Source organism: Heterodontus francisci, chromosome X, assembly GCF_036365525.1.
Source record: "Heterodontus francisci isolate sHetFra1 chromosome X, sHetFra1.hap1, whole genome shotgun sequence".
Taxonomy (NCBI): Eukaryota; Metazoa; Chordata; class Chondrichthyes; order Heterodontiformes; family Heterodontidae; genus Heterodontus; species Heterodontus francisci.
This window is the reverse complement of record NC_090421.1, coordinates 32,648,445-32,663,952: the sequence shown is the minus strand read 5'-3', so window position 1 is coordinate 32,663,952 and position 15,508 is coordinate 32,648,445.

The following is a 15,508-nucleotide window of genomic DNA, read 5'->3' as shown; positions in this document are numbered from 1 at the left end:
CACTCTCTGACACACTCTGACACATCCTATCGCTCTCTGACACACTCTGACACAATCTGACACTCTCTATCACTCTCTGAATCTCTCTATCACTCTCTGACACTCTCTGACACTCACTGACACTCTCAGACACTCTCTGTCACTTTCAGACACTCTCAGACACTCTCTATAACTCTCTGACTCTCTCGATCACTCTCTGACTCTCTCTGACACTCTCTGACACTCTCTGATTCTTTCAGACACTCTCTATCACTCTCTATAACTCTCTGACTCTCTCGATCACTCTCTGACAATCTCTGACACTCTCTATCACTCTCTGACACTCTCTTTCATCTCTGATACTCTCAGACTCTCTCTATCAATCTCTGACACTCTCTGACATTCTCTGACTCACTCTGACACTCTCTATCACTCTCTGACACTCTCTATCACTCTCTATCACTCTCTGACACTCACTGACACTCTCAGACACTCTCTGTCACTTTCAGACACTCTCAGACACTCTCTATAACTCTCTGACTCTCTCTATCACTCTCTGACACTCTCTGACACTCTCTGATTCTTTCAGACACTCTCTATCACTCTCTATCACTCTCTGACAATCTCTGACACTGTCTATCGCTCTCTGACACTCTCTTTCATCTCTGATACTCTCAGACTCTCTCTATCAATCTCTGACACTCTCAGACACTCTCTATCACTCTCTGACACTCACTGACACTCTCAGACACTCTCTGTCACTTTCAGACACTCTCTATAACTCTCTGACTCTCTCTATCACTCTCTGACACTCTCTGACACTCTCTGACACTCTCTGACTCTTTCAGACACTCTCTATCAATCTCTATCACTCTCTGATTCTCTCAGACTCTCTCTATCAATCTCTGACACTCTCTGAAACTCTCAGACACTCTCTATCACTCTCTGACACTCTCTGCCACTCTCAGACATTCTCTGTCACTCTCTATCACTCTCTGACACACTCTGACAGTCGCTGACACTCTCAGACGCTCTCAGACACTCTCAATCACTCTCTATCACTCTCTGACACTCACTGACACTCTCAGACACTCTCTGTCACTCTCAGACACTCTCTATCACTCTCTGACACTCTCAGAAAGTCTCTATCACTCTCAGACACTCTATATCACTCCCTATCACTCTCTGACACACTCTGACATTCTCAGACACTCTCTCTCACTCTCTGGCACTCTCTGAAACTCTCTGACACACTCACACTCTCTCTTACACTCTCTATCACTCTCTGACACTCTCTGACACACTCTGACACTCTATATCACTCTCTATCACTCTCTGACACTCTCTGACACACTCTGACACACTCTATCGCTCTCTGACACAATCTGACACTCTCTATCGCTCTCTGAATCTCTCTATCACTCGCTGACACCCTCTGACACTCTCTGACTCACTCTGACACTCTTTATCACTCTCTGACACTCTCTATCACTCTCTATCACTCTCTGACACTCACTGACACTCTCAGACACTCTCTATCACTCTCTGACACACTCTGAAAGTCTCTGACACTCTCAGACACTCTCTATAACTCTCTGACACTCTCTATCACTCTCTGACACTCTCTGACACTCTCTGACACTCTCTGATTCTTTCAGACACTCTCTATCACTCTCTGACAATCTCTGACACTCTCTATCACTCTCTGACACTCTCTTTCATCTCTGATACTCTCAGAATCTCTCTGTCAATCTCTGACACTCTCTGACACTCTCAGACACTCTCTATCACTCTCTGACACTCACTGACACTCTCAGACAGTCGCTGTCACTTTCAGACACTCTCAGATACTCTCTATAACTCTCTGACTCTCTCTATCACTCTCTGACACTCTCTGACACTCTCTGACACTCTCTGACGCTCTCTGACTCTTTCAGACACTATCTATCAATCTCTATCACTCTCTGACACTCTCTAACACTCTCTATCATTCTCTGACACTCTCTATCATCTCTGATACTCTCAGACTCTCTCTATCAATCTCTGACTATCTCTGAAACTCTCAGACACTCTCTATCACTCTCTGACACTCTCTGACACTCTCTGTCACTCTCTATCACTCTCTGACACACTCTGACAGTCGCTGACACTCTCAGACGCTCTCAGACACTCTCAATCACTCTCCATCACTCTCTATCACTCTCTGACACTCTCAGACACTCTCTGTCACTCTCAGACACTCTCTATCACTCTCTGACACTCTCTGACACTCTCAGACAGTCTCTATCACTCTCAGACACTCTATATCACTCCCTATCACTCTCTGACACACTCTGACACTCTCAGACACTCTCTATCACTCTCTGACACTCACTGAAACGCTCAGACACTCTCTGACACTCTCAGACTCTCTCTCTCACTCTCTGGCACTCTCTGAAACTCTCTGACACACTCACACTCTCTCTTACACTCTCTATCACTCTCTGACACTCTCTGACACTCTCTGACACACTCTGACAAACTCTATCGCTCTCTGACACTCTCTGACTCAATCTGACACTCTCTGACACTCTCAGACACTCTCTATCACTCTCTATCACTCTCTGACACACTCTGACACAATCTGACAATCTCTGACTCTCTCTATCACTCTCTGACACTGACTGACACTCTCAGACACTCTCTGTCACTCTCAGACACTCTCTATCACTCTCTGACACTTTCTATCACTCTCTGACGCTCTCTGACACACTATGAAACTCTCTGACACTCTCTATCACTCTCTATCACTCTCTGAAACAATTTGACACTCTCTATCACTATCTGACACTCTCAGACAATCTCTATCACTCTATGAAACTCTCTGACATTGTCTATCACTCTCTGACTAACTCTGACACTCTCTGACACCCCCAGACACTCTCTATCACTCTCTATCACTCTCTGACACACTCTGAAAGTCTCTGACACTCTCAGACACTCTCTATCACTCTCTGACACGCAATGACACTCTCAGACACTCTCTGTCACTCTCAGACACTCTCTATCACTCTCTATCACTCTCTATCACTCTCTGACACTCTCAGACACTCTCTATCACTCTCTGACACTCTCTATCACTCTCTATCACTCTCTGTCACTCTGTGACACACTCTGAAACTCTCTATCACTCTCTGACACTCTCAGTCACTCTCTATCACTCTCTATCACTCTCTGACACACTCTGACACTCTCTATCACTCTCACACACTCTGACACTCTCTATCACTCTCTATCACTTTCAATCACTCTCTGACACTCTCCGACACTCTCAGACAATCTCAGACATTCTCTATCACTCTCTGACACCCTCAGACACTCTCTGACACTTTCAGACACTCTCCATCACTCTCAGACACTCGCTGACACTCTCAGACATTCTCAGACACTCTCTATCACTCTCTGACACTCTCTGACACTCTCTGTCACTCTCTATCACTTTCTGAATCTTTCAGACACTCTCTGACACTCTCTGACACTCTCTATCACTCTCTCACACTCTCTCACACTCTCTGACATTCTCTTTCCTCCTCTGACACTCGCTATCTCTCTCTATCACTCTCTGCTAATCTCTGACACTCTCTGACACTCTCTGACTCTTTCAGACACTCCCTATCACTCTCTATCATTCTCTATCACTCTCTATCACTCTCTGTCACTCTCTATCACTCTCTGACACACTCTGACAGTCGCTGACACTCTCAGACGCTCTCAGACACTCTCAATCACTCTCCATCACTCTCTATCACTCACTGACACTCTCAGACACTCTCTGTCATTCTCAGACACTCTCTATCACTCTCTGACACTCTCTGACACTCTCAGACAGTCTCTATCACTCTCAGACACTCTATATCACTCCCTATCACTCTCTGACACACTCTGACACTCTCAGACACTCTCTATCACTCTCTGACACTCACTGAAACGCTCAGACACTCTCTGACACTCTCAGACTCTCTCTCTCACTCTCTGGCACTCTCTGAAACTCTCTGACACACTCACACTCTCTCTTACACTCTCTATCACTCTCTGACACTCTCAGACACTCTCTGTCACTCTCAGACACTCTCTATCACTCTCTGACACTTTCTATCACTCTCTGACGCTCTCTGACACACTATGAAACTCTCTGACACTCTCTATCACTCTCTATCACTCTCTGAAACAATTTGACACTCTCTATCACTATCTGACACTCTCAGACAATCTCTATCACTCTATGAAACTCTCTGACATTGTCTATCACTCTCTGACTAACTCTGACACTCTCTGACACCCCCAGACACTCTCTATCACTCTCTGACACACTCTGAAAGTCTCTGACACTCTCAGACACTCTCTATCACTCTCTGACACGCAATGACACTCTCAGACACTCTCTGTCACTCTCAGACACTCTCTATCACTCTCTATCACTCTCTGACACTCTCAGACACTCTCTATCACTCTCTGACACTCTCTATCACTCTCTATCACTCTCTGTCACTCTGTGACACACTCTGAAACTCTCTATCACTCTCTGACACTCTCAGTCACTCTCTATCACTCTCTATCACTCTCTGACACACTCTGACACTCTCTATCACTCTCACACACTCTGACACTCTCTATCACTCTCTATCACTTTCAATCACTCTCTGACACTCTCCGACACTCTCAGACACTCTCAGACATTCTCTATCACTCTCTGACACCCTCAGACACTCTCTGACACTTTCAGACACTCTCCATCACTCTCAGACACTCGCTGACACTCTCAGACATTCTCAGACACTCTCTATCACTCTCTGACACTCTCTGACACTCTCTGTCACTCTCTATCACTTTCTGAATCTCTCAGACACTCTCTGACACTCTCTGACACTCTCTATCACTCTCTCACACTCTCTCACACTCTCTGACATTCTCTTTCCTCCTCTGACACTCGCTATCTCTCTCTATCACTCTCTGCTAATCTCTGACACTCTCTGACACTCTCTGACTCTTTCAGACACTCCCTATCACTCTCTATCATTCTCTATCACTCTCTATCACTCTCTGACACTCTCTATCATCTCTGACACTCTCAGACTCTCTCTATCAATCTCTGACGCGCTCGGACTCTCCCAGACACCCTCTATCACTCTCTGACACACTCTGAAACTCTCTGACACTGTCAGACACTCTCTTTCACTCTCTATCACTCTCTGACACACTCTGACGGTCGCTGACACTCTCAGACGCTCTCAGACACTCTCAGACACACTCTATCACTCTCTGACACTCTCTATCACTCTCTATCACTCTCTGACACTCACTGACACTCTCAGACACTCTCTGTCACTTTCAGACACTCTCAGACACTCTGTAACTCTCTGACTCTCTCTATCACTCTCTGACACTCTCAGACTCTCTCTGAATCTCTCTATCACTCTCTGACACTCTCTGACACTCTCTATCACTCTCTGAATCTCTCTATCACTCTCTGACACTCTCTGACACTCTCTGACTCACTCTGACACTCTCTATCACTCTCTGACACTCTCTATCACTCTCTATCACTCTCTGACACTCACTGACACTCTCAGACACTCTCTATCACTCTCTGACACTCTCTGACACTCTCAGACGCTCTCAGACACTCTCAATCACTCTCTATCACTCTCTGACACTCTCTGTCACTCTCAGACACTCTCTATCATTCTCTGACACTCTCTGACACTCTCAGACAGTCTCTATCACTCTCAGACACTCTATATCACTCCCTATCACTCTCTGACACACTCTGACACTCTCAGACACTCTCTATCACTCTCTGACACTCACTGAAACGCTCAGACACTCTCTGACACTCTCAGACACACTCTCTCACTCTCTGGCACTCTCTGAAACTCTCTGACACACTCACACTCTCTCTTGCACTCTCTATCACTCTCTGACACTCTCTGACACACTCTGACACTCTATATCACTCTCTGTCACTCTCTGACACTCTCTGACACTCTCTGACACACTCTATCGCTCTCTGACACTCTCTGACACAATCTGACACTCTCTATCACTCTCTGAATCTCTCTATCACTCTCTGACACTCTCTGACACTCTCTGACTCACTCTGACACTCTCTATCACTCTCTGACACTCTCTATCACTCTCTGTCACTCTCTATCACTCTCTATCGCTCTCAGACACTCTCTGTCACTCTCAGACACTCTCTATCACTCTCTGACACTCTCAGACACTCTCTATCACTCTCTGACACTCTCTATCACTCTCTATCACTCTCTGTCACTCTGTGACACACTCTGAAACTCTCTATCACTCTCTGACACTCTCAGTCACTCTCTATCACTCTCTATCACTCTCTGACACACTCTGACACTCTCTATCACTCTCACACACTCTGACACTCTCTATCACTCTCTGAATCTCTCTATCACTCTCTGACACTCTCTGACACTCTCTGACTCACTCTGACACTCTCTATCACTCTCTGACACTCTCTATCACTCTCTATCACTCTCTGACACTTTCTGACACTCTCAGACACTCTCTATCACTCTCTGACACTCTCTGACACTCTCAGACACTCTCTGTCACTCTCTGAATCTCTCTATCACTCTCTGACACTCTCTGACACTCTCTGACTCACTCTGACACTCTCTATCACTCTCTGACACTCTCTGACACTCTCTATCACTCTCTGAATCTCTCTATCACTCTCTGACACTCTCTGACACTCTCTGACTCACTCTGACACTCTCTATCACTCTCTGACACTCTCTATCACTCTCTATCACTCTCTGACACTTTCTGACACTCTCAGACACTCTCTATCACTCTCTGACACTCTCTGACACTCTCAGACACTCTCTGTCACTCTCTATCACTCTCTGACACACTCTGACAGTCGCTGACACTCTCAGACGCTCTCAGACACTCTCAATCACTCTCTATCACTCTCTGACACTCACTGACACTCTCAGACACTCTCTGTCACTCTCAGACACTCTCTATCATTCTCTGACACTCTCTGACACTCTCAGACAGTCTCTATCACTCTCAGACACTCTATATCACTCCCTATCACTCTCTGACACACTCTGACACTCTCAGACACTCTCTATCACTCTCTGACACTCACTGAAACGCTCAGACACTCTCTGACACTCTCAGACACACTCTCTCACTCTCTGGCACTCTCTGAAACTCTCTGACACACTCACACTCTCTCTTGCACTCTCTATCACTCTCTGACACTCTCTGACACACTCTGACACTCTATATCACTCTCTGTCACTCTCTGACACTCTCTGACACTCTCTGACACACTCTATCGCTCTCTGACACTCTCTGACACAATCTGACACTCTCTATCACTCTCTGAATCTCTCTATCACTCTCTGACACTCTCTGACACTCTCTGACTCACTCTGACACTCTCTATCACTCTCTGACACTCTCTATCACTCTCTGTCACTCTCTATCACTCTCTATCGCTCTCAGACACTCTCTGTCACTCTCAGACACTCTCTATCACTCTCTATCAATCTCTGACACTCTCAGACTCTCTCTATCACTCTCTGACACTCTCTATCACTCTCTATCACTCTCTGTCACTCTGTGACACACTCTGAAACTCTCTATCACTCTCTGACACTCTCAGTCACTCTCTATCACTCTCTATCACTCTCTGACACACTCTGACACTCTCTATCACTCTCACACACTCTGACACTCTCTATCACTCTCTATCACTTTCAATCACTCTCTGACACTCTCCGACACTCTCAGACACTCTCAGACATTCTCTATCACTCTCTGACACCCTCAGACACTCTCTGACACTTTCAGACACTCTCCATCACTCTCAGACACTCGCTGACACTCTCAGACATTCACAGACACTCTCTATCACTCTCTGACACTCTCTGACACTCTCTGTCACTCTCTATCACTTTCTGAATCTCTCAGACACTCTCTGACACTCTCTGACACTCTCTATCACTCTCTCACACTCTCTCACACTCTCTGACATTCTCTTTCCTCCTCTGACACTCGCTATCTCTCTCTATCACTCTCTGCTAATCTCTGACACTCTCTGACACTCTCTGACTCTTTCAGACACTCCCTATCACTCTCTATCATTCTCTATCACTCTCTATCACTCTCTGACACTCTCTATCATCTCTGACACTCTCAGACTCTCTCTATCAATCTCTGACGCGCTCGGACTCTCCCAGACACCCTCTATCACTCTCTGACACACTCTGAAACTCTCTGACACTGTCAGACACTCTCTTTCACTCTCTATCATTCTCTATCACTCTCTATCACTCTCTGACACTCTCTATCATCTCTGACACTCTCTGACACTCTCAGACGCTCTCAGACACTCTCAATCACTCTCTATCACTCTCTGACACTCTCTGTCACTCTCAGACACTCTCTATCATTCTCTGACACTCTCTGACACTCTCAGACAGTCTCTATCACTCTCAGACACTCTATATCACTCCCTATCACTCTCTGACACACTCTGACACTCTCAGACACTCTCTATCACTCTCTGACACTCACTGAAACGCTCAGACACTCTCTGACACTCTCAGACACACTCTCTCACTCTCTGGCACTCTCTGAAACTCTCTGACACACTCACACTCTCTCTTGCACTCTCTATCACTCTCTGACACTCTCTGACACACTCTGACACTCTATATCACTCTCTGTCACTCTCTGACACTCTCTGACACTCTCTGACACACTCTATCGCTCTCTGACACTCTCTGACACAATCTGACACTCTCTATCACTCTCTGAATCTCTCTATCACTCTCTGACACTCTCTGACACTCTCTGACTCACTCTGACACTCTCTATCACTCTCTGACACTCTCTATCACTCTCTGTCACTCTCTATCACTCTCTATCGCTCTCAGACACTCTCTGTCACTCTCAGACACTCTCTATCACTCTCTGACACTCTCAGACACTCTCTATCACTCTCTGACACTCTCTATCACTCTCTATCACTCTCTGTCACTCTGTGACACACTCTGAAACTCTCTATCACTCTCTGACACTCTCAGTCACTCTCTATCACTCTCTATCACTCTCTGACACACTCTGACACTCTCTATCACTCTCACACACTCTGACACTCTCTATCACTCTCTGAATCTCTCTATCACTCTCTGACACTCTCTGACACTCTCTGACTCACTCTGACACTCTCTATCACTCTCTGACACTCTCTATCACTCTCTATCACTCTCTGACACTTTCTGACACTCTCAGACACTCTCTATCACTCTCTGACACTCTCTGACACTCTCGGACACTCTCTGTCACTCTCTGAATCTCTCTATCACTCTCTGACACTCTCTGACACTCTCTGACTCACTCTGACACTCTCTATCACTCTCTGACACTCTCTGACACTCTCTATCACTCTCTGAATCTCTCTATCACTCTCTGACACTCTCTGACACTCTCTGACTCACTCTGACACTCTCTATCACTCTCTGACACTCTCTATCACTCTCTATCACTCTCTGACACTTTCTGACACTCTCAGACACTCTCTATCACTCTCTGACACTCTCTGACACTCTCAGACACTCTCTGTCACTCTCTATCACTCTCTGACACACTCTGACAGTCGCTGACACTCTCAGACGCTCTCAGACACTCTCAATCACTCTCTATCACTCTCTGACACTCACTGACACTCTCAGACACTCTCTGTCACTCTCAGACACTCTCTATCATTCTCTGACACTCTCTGACACTCTCAGACAGTCTCTATCACTCTCAGACACTCTATATCACTCCCTATCACTCTCTGACACACTCTGACACTCTCAGACACTCTCTATCACTCTCTGACACTCACTGAAACGCTCAGACACTCTCTGACACTCTCAGACACACTCTCTCACTCTCTGGCACTCTCTGAAACTCTCTGACACACTCACACTCTCTCTTGCACTCTCTATCACTCTCTGACACTCTCTGACACACTCTGACACTCTATATCACTCTCTGTCACTCTCTGACACTCTCTGACACTCTCTGACACACTCTATCGCTCTCTGACACTCTCTGACACAATCTGACACTCTCTATCACTCTCTGAATCTCTCTATCACTCTCTGACACTCTCTGACACTCTCTGACTCACTCTGACACTCTCTATCACTCTCTGACACTCTCTATCACTCTCTGTCACTCTCTATCACTCTCTATCGCTCTCAGACACTCTCTGTCACTCTCAGACACTCTCTATCACTCTCTATCAATCTCTGACACTCTCAGACTCTCTCTATCACTCTCTGACACTCTCTATCACTCTCTATCACTCTCTGTCACTCTGTGACACACTCTGAAACTCTCTATCACTCTCTGACACTCTCAGTCACTCTCTATCACTCTCTATCACTCTCTGACACACTCTGACACTCTCTATCACTCTCACACACTCTGACACTCTCTATCACTCTCTATCACTTTCAATCACTCTCTGACACTCTCCGACACTCTCAGACACTCTCAGACATTCTCTATCACTCTCTGACACCCTCAGACACTCTCTGACACTTTCAGACACTCTCCATCACTCTCAGACACTCGCTGACACTCTCAGACATTCACAGACACTCTCTATCACTCTCTGACACTCTCTGACACTCTCTGTCACTCTCTATCACTTTCTGAATCTCTCAGACACTCTCTGACACTCTCTGACACTCTCTATCACTCTCTCACACTCTCTCACACTCTCTGACATTCTCTTTCCTCCTCTGACACTCGCTATCTCTCTCTATCACTCTCTGCTAATCTCTGACACTCTCTGACACTCTCTGACTCTTTCAGACACTCCCTATCACTCTCTATCATTCTCTATCACTCTCTATCACTCTCTGACACTCTCTATCATCTCTGACACTCTCAGACTCTCTCTATCAATCTCTGACGCGCTCGGACTCTCCCAGACACCCTCTATCACTCTCTGACACACTCTGAAACTCTCTGACACTGTCAGACACTCTCTTTCACTCTCTGTCACTCTCTGACACACTCTGACGGTCGCTGACACTCTCAGACGCTCTCAGACACTCTCAGACACACTCTATCACTCTCTGACACTCTCTATCACTCTCTATCACTCTCTGACACTCACTGACACTCTCAGACACTCTCTGTCACTTTCAGACACTCTCAGACACTCTGTAACTCTCTGACTCTCTCTATCACTCTCTGACACTCTCAGACTCTCTCTGAATCTCTCTATCACTCTCTGACACTCTCTGACACTCTCTATCACTCTCTGAATCTCTCTATCACTCTCTGACACTCTCTGACACTCTCTGACTCACTCTGACACTCTCTATCACTCTCTGACACTCTCTATCACTCTCTATCACTCTCTGACACTTTCTGACACTCTCAGACGCTCTCTATCACTCTCTGACACTCTCTGACACTCTCAGACACTCTCTGTCACTCTCTATCACTCTCTGACACACTCTGACAGTCGCTGACACTCTCAGACGCTCTCAGACACTCTCAATCACTCTCTATCACTCTCTGACACTCACTGACACTCTCAGACACTCTCTGTCACTCTCAGACACTCTCTATCATTCTCTGACACTCTCTGACACTCTCAGACAGTCTCTATCACTCTCAGACACTCTATATCACTCCCTATCACTCTCTGACACACTCTGACACTCTCAGACACTCTCTATCACTCTCTGACACTCACTGAAACGCTCAGACACTCTCTGACACTCTCAGACACACTCTCTCACTCTCTGGCACTCTCTGAAACTCTCTGACACACTCACACTCTCTCTTGCACTCTCTATCACTCTCTGACACTCTCTGACACACTCTGACACTCTATATCACTCTCTGTCACTCTCTGACACTCTCTGACACTCTCTGACACACTCTATCGCTCTCTGACACTCTCTGACACAATCTGACACTCTCTATCACTCTCTGAATCTCTCTATCACTCTCTGACACTCTCTGACACTCTCTGACTCACTCTGACACTCTCTATCACTCTCTGACACTCTCTATCACTCTGTGTCACTCTCTATCACTCTCTATCACTCTCAGACACTCTCTGTCACTCTCAGACACTCTCTATCACTCTCTATCACTCTCTATCATTCTCTGACACTCTCAGACACTCTCTATCACTCTCTGACACTCTCTATCACTCTCTGTCACTCTGTGACACACTCTGAAACTCTCTATCACTCTCTGACACTCTCAGTCACTCTCTGTCACTCTCAGACACTCTCTATCACTCTCTATCACTCTCTATCACTCTCTGACACTCTCAGACACTCTCTATCACTCTCTGACACTCTCTATCACTCTCTGTCACTCTGTGACACACTCTGAAACTCTCTATCACTCTCTGACACTCTCAGTCACTCTCTATCACTCTCTATCACTCTCTGACACACTCTGACACTCTCTATCACTCTCACACACTCTGACACTCTCTATCACTCTCTATCACTTTCAATCACTCTCTGACACTCTCCGACACTCTCAGACACTCTCAGACATTCTCTATCACTCTCTGACACCCTCAGACACTCTCTGACACTTTCAGACACTCTCCATCACTCTCAGACACTCGCTGACACTCTCAGACATTCACAGACACTCTCTATCACTCTCTGACACTCTCTGACACTCTCTGTCACTCTCTATCACTTTCTGAATCTCTCAGACACTCTCTGACACTCTCTGACACTCTCTATCACTCTCTCACACTCTCTCACACTCTCTGACATTCTCTTTCCTCCTCTGACACTCGCTATCTCTCTCTATCACTCTCTGCTAATCTCTGACACTCTCTGACACTCTCTGACTCTTTCAGACACTCCCTATCACTCTCTATCATTCTCTATCACTCTCTATCACTCTCTGACACTCTCTATCATCTCTGACACTCTCAGACTCTCTCTATCAATCTCTGACGCGCTCGGACTCTCCCAGACACCCTCTATCACTCTCTGACACACTCTGAAACTCTCTGACACTGTCAGACACTCTCTTTCACTCTCTGTCACTCTCTGACACACTCTGACGGTCGCTGACTCTCTCAGACTCTCTCAGACACTCTCAGACACACTCTATCACTCTCTGACACTCTCTATCACTCTCTATCACTCTCTGACACTCACTGACACTCTCAGACACTCTCTGTCACTTTCAGACACTCTCAGACACTCTGTAACTCTCTGACTCTCTCTATCACTCTCTGAAACTCTCAGACTCTCTCTGAATCTCTCTATCACTCTCTGACACTCTCTGACACTCTCTATCACTCTCTGAATCTCTCTATCACTCTCTGACACTCTCTGACACTCTCTGACTCACTCTGACACTCTCTATCACTCTCTGACACTCTCTATCACTCTCTATCACACTCTGACACTTTCTGACACTCTCAGACACTCTCTATCACTCTCTGACACTCTCTGACACTCTCAGACACTCTCTGTCACTCTCTATCACTCTCTGACACACTCTGACAGTCGCTGACACTCTCAGACGCTCTCAGACACTCTCAATCACTCTCTATCACTCTCTGACACTCACTGACACTCTCAGACACTCTCTGTCACTCTCAGACACTCTCTATCATTCTCTGACACTCTCTGACACTCTCAGACAGTCTCTATCACTCTCAGACACTCTATATCACTCCCTATCACTCTCTGACACACTCTGACACTCTCAGACACTCTCTATCACTCTCTGACACTCACTGAAACGCTCAGACACTCTCTGACACTCTCAGACACACTCTCTCACTCTCTGGCACTCTCTGAAACTCTCTGACACACTCACACTCTCTCTTGCACTCTCTATCACTCTCTGACACTCTCTGACACACTCTGACACTCTATATCACTCTCTGTCACTCTCTGACACTCTCTGACACTCTCTGACACACTCTATCGCTCTCTGACACTCTCTGACACAATCTGACACTCTCTATCACTCTCTGAATCTCTCTATCACTCTCTGACACTCTCTGACACTCTCTGACTCACTCTGACACTCTCTATCACTCTCTGACACTCTCTATCACTCTCTGTCACTCTCTATCACTCTCTATCACTCTCTGACACTCTCTATCACTCTCTGACACTCTCTATCACTCTCTTTCACTCTCTATCACTCTCTGACACACTCTGACACACTCTGAAACTCTCTATTGCTCTCTGACACTCTGACACACTCTGACACTCTCTATCACTCTCTGACACACTCTGACACACTCTATCACTCTCAGACACTCTCAGAAATTCTCTATCACTCTCTGACACTCTCTGACAATCCCTGACACTCTCAGACACTCTCTGACACTCGCTATCTCTCTCTATCACTCTCTGATACTCTCTGACACTCTCTGACACTTTCAGACACTCTGTATCACTCTCTATCACTCTCTATCACTCTCTGACACACTCTGACACACTCTGAAACTCTCTATTACTCTCTGACACTCTCACACACTCTGACACTCTCTATCACTCTCTGACACACTCTGACACACTCTATCACTCTCAGACACTCTCTGACACTCTCTGACACTCTCTATCACTCTCTGACACACTCTGACACTCTCTATCACTCTCACACACTCTGACACTCTCTATAACTCTCTGAAACAATTTGACACTCTCTATCACTCTCTGACACTCTCTGACATTGTCTATCACTCTCTGACTAACTCTGACACTCTCTGACACTCCCAGACACTCTCTATCAGTCTCTATCACTCTCTGACACTCAAAGAAACTCTCAGACACTCTCTGTCACTCTCAGACACTCTCTATCACTCTCTGTCACTCTCTGACACTCTCAGACACTCTCAGACACTCTCTGACACTCGCTATCTCTCTCTATCACTCTCTGATACTCTCTGACACTCTCTATCACTCTCTGACACTCTCTGACATTCTCCATCACTCTCTGACACTCCCTATCATCTCTGACACTCTCTGAATCTCTCAGACACTCTCTATCACTCTCTGACATACTCTGACAGTCGCTGACACTCTCAGACGCTCTCAGACACTCTCAGACACACTCTATCACTCTCTGACACTCTCTATCACTCTCTATCACTCTCTGATACTCACTGACACTCTCAGACACTCTCTGTCACTTTCAGACACTCTGAGACACTCTATAACTATCTGACTCTCTCTATCACTCTCTGACACTCTCAGACTCTCTCTGAATCTCTCTATCACTCTCAGACACTCTCTATCACTCTCGGAATCTCTCTATCACTCTCTGATACTCTCTGACACTCTCTGACTCACTCTGACACTCTCTATCACTCTCTGACACTCTCTATCACTTTCTATCACTCTCTGACACTCACTGACACTCTCAGACACTCTCTGTCACTTTCAGACACTCTCAGACACTCTCTATAACTCTCTGACTCTCT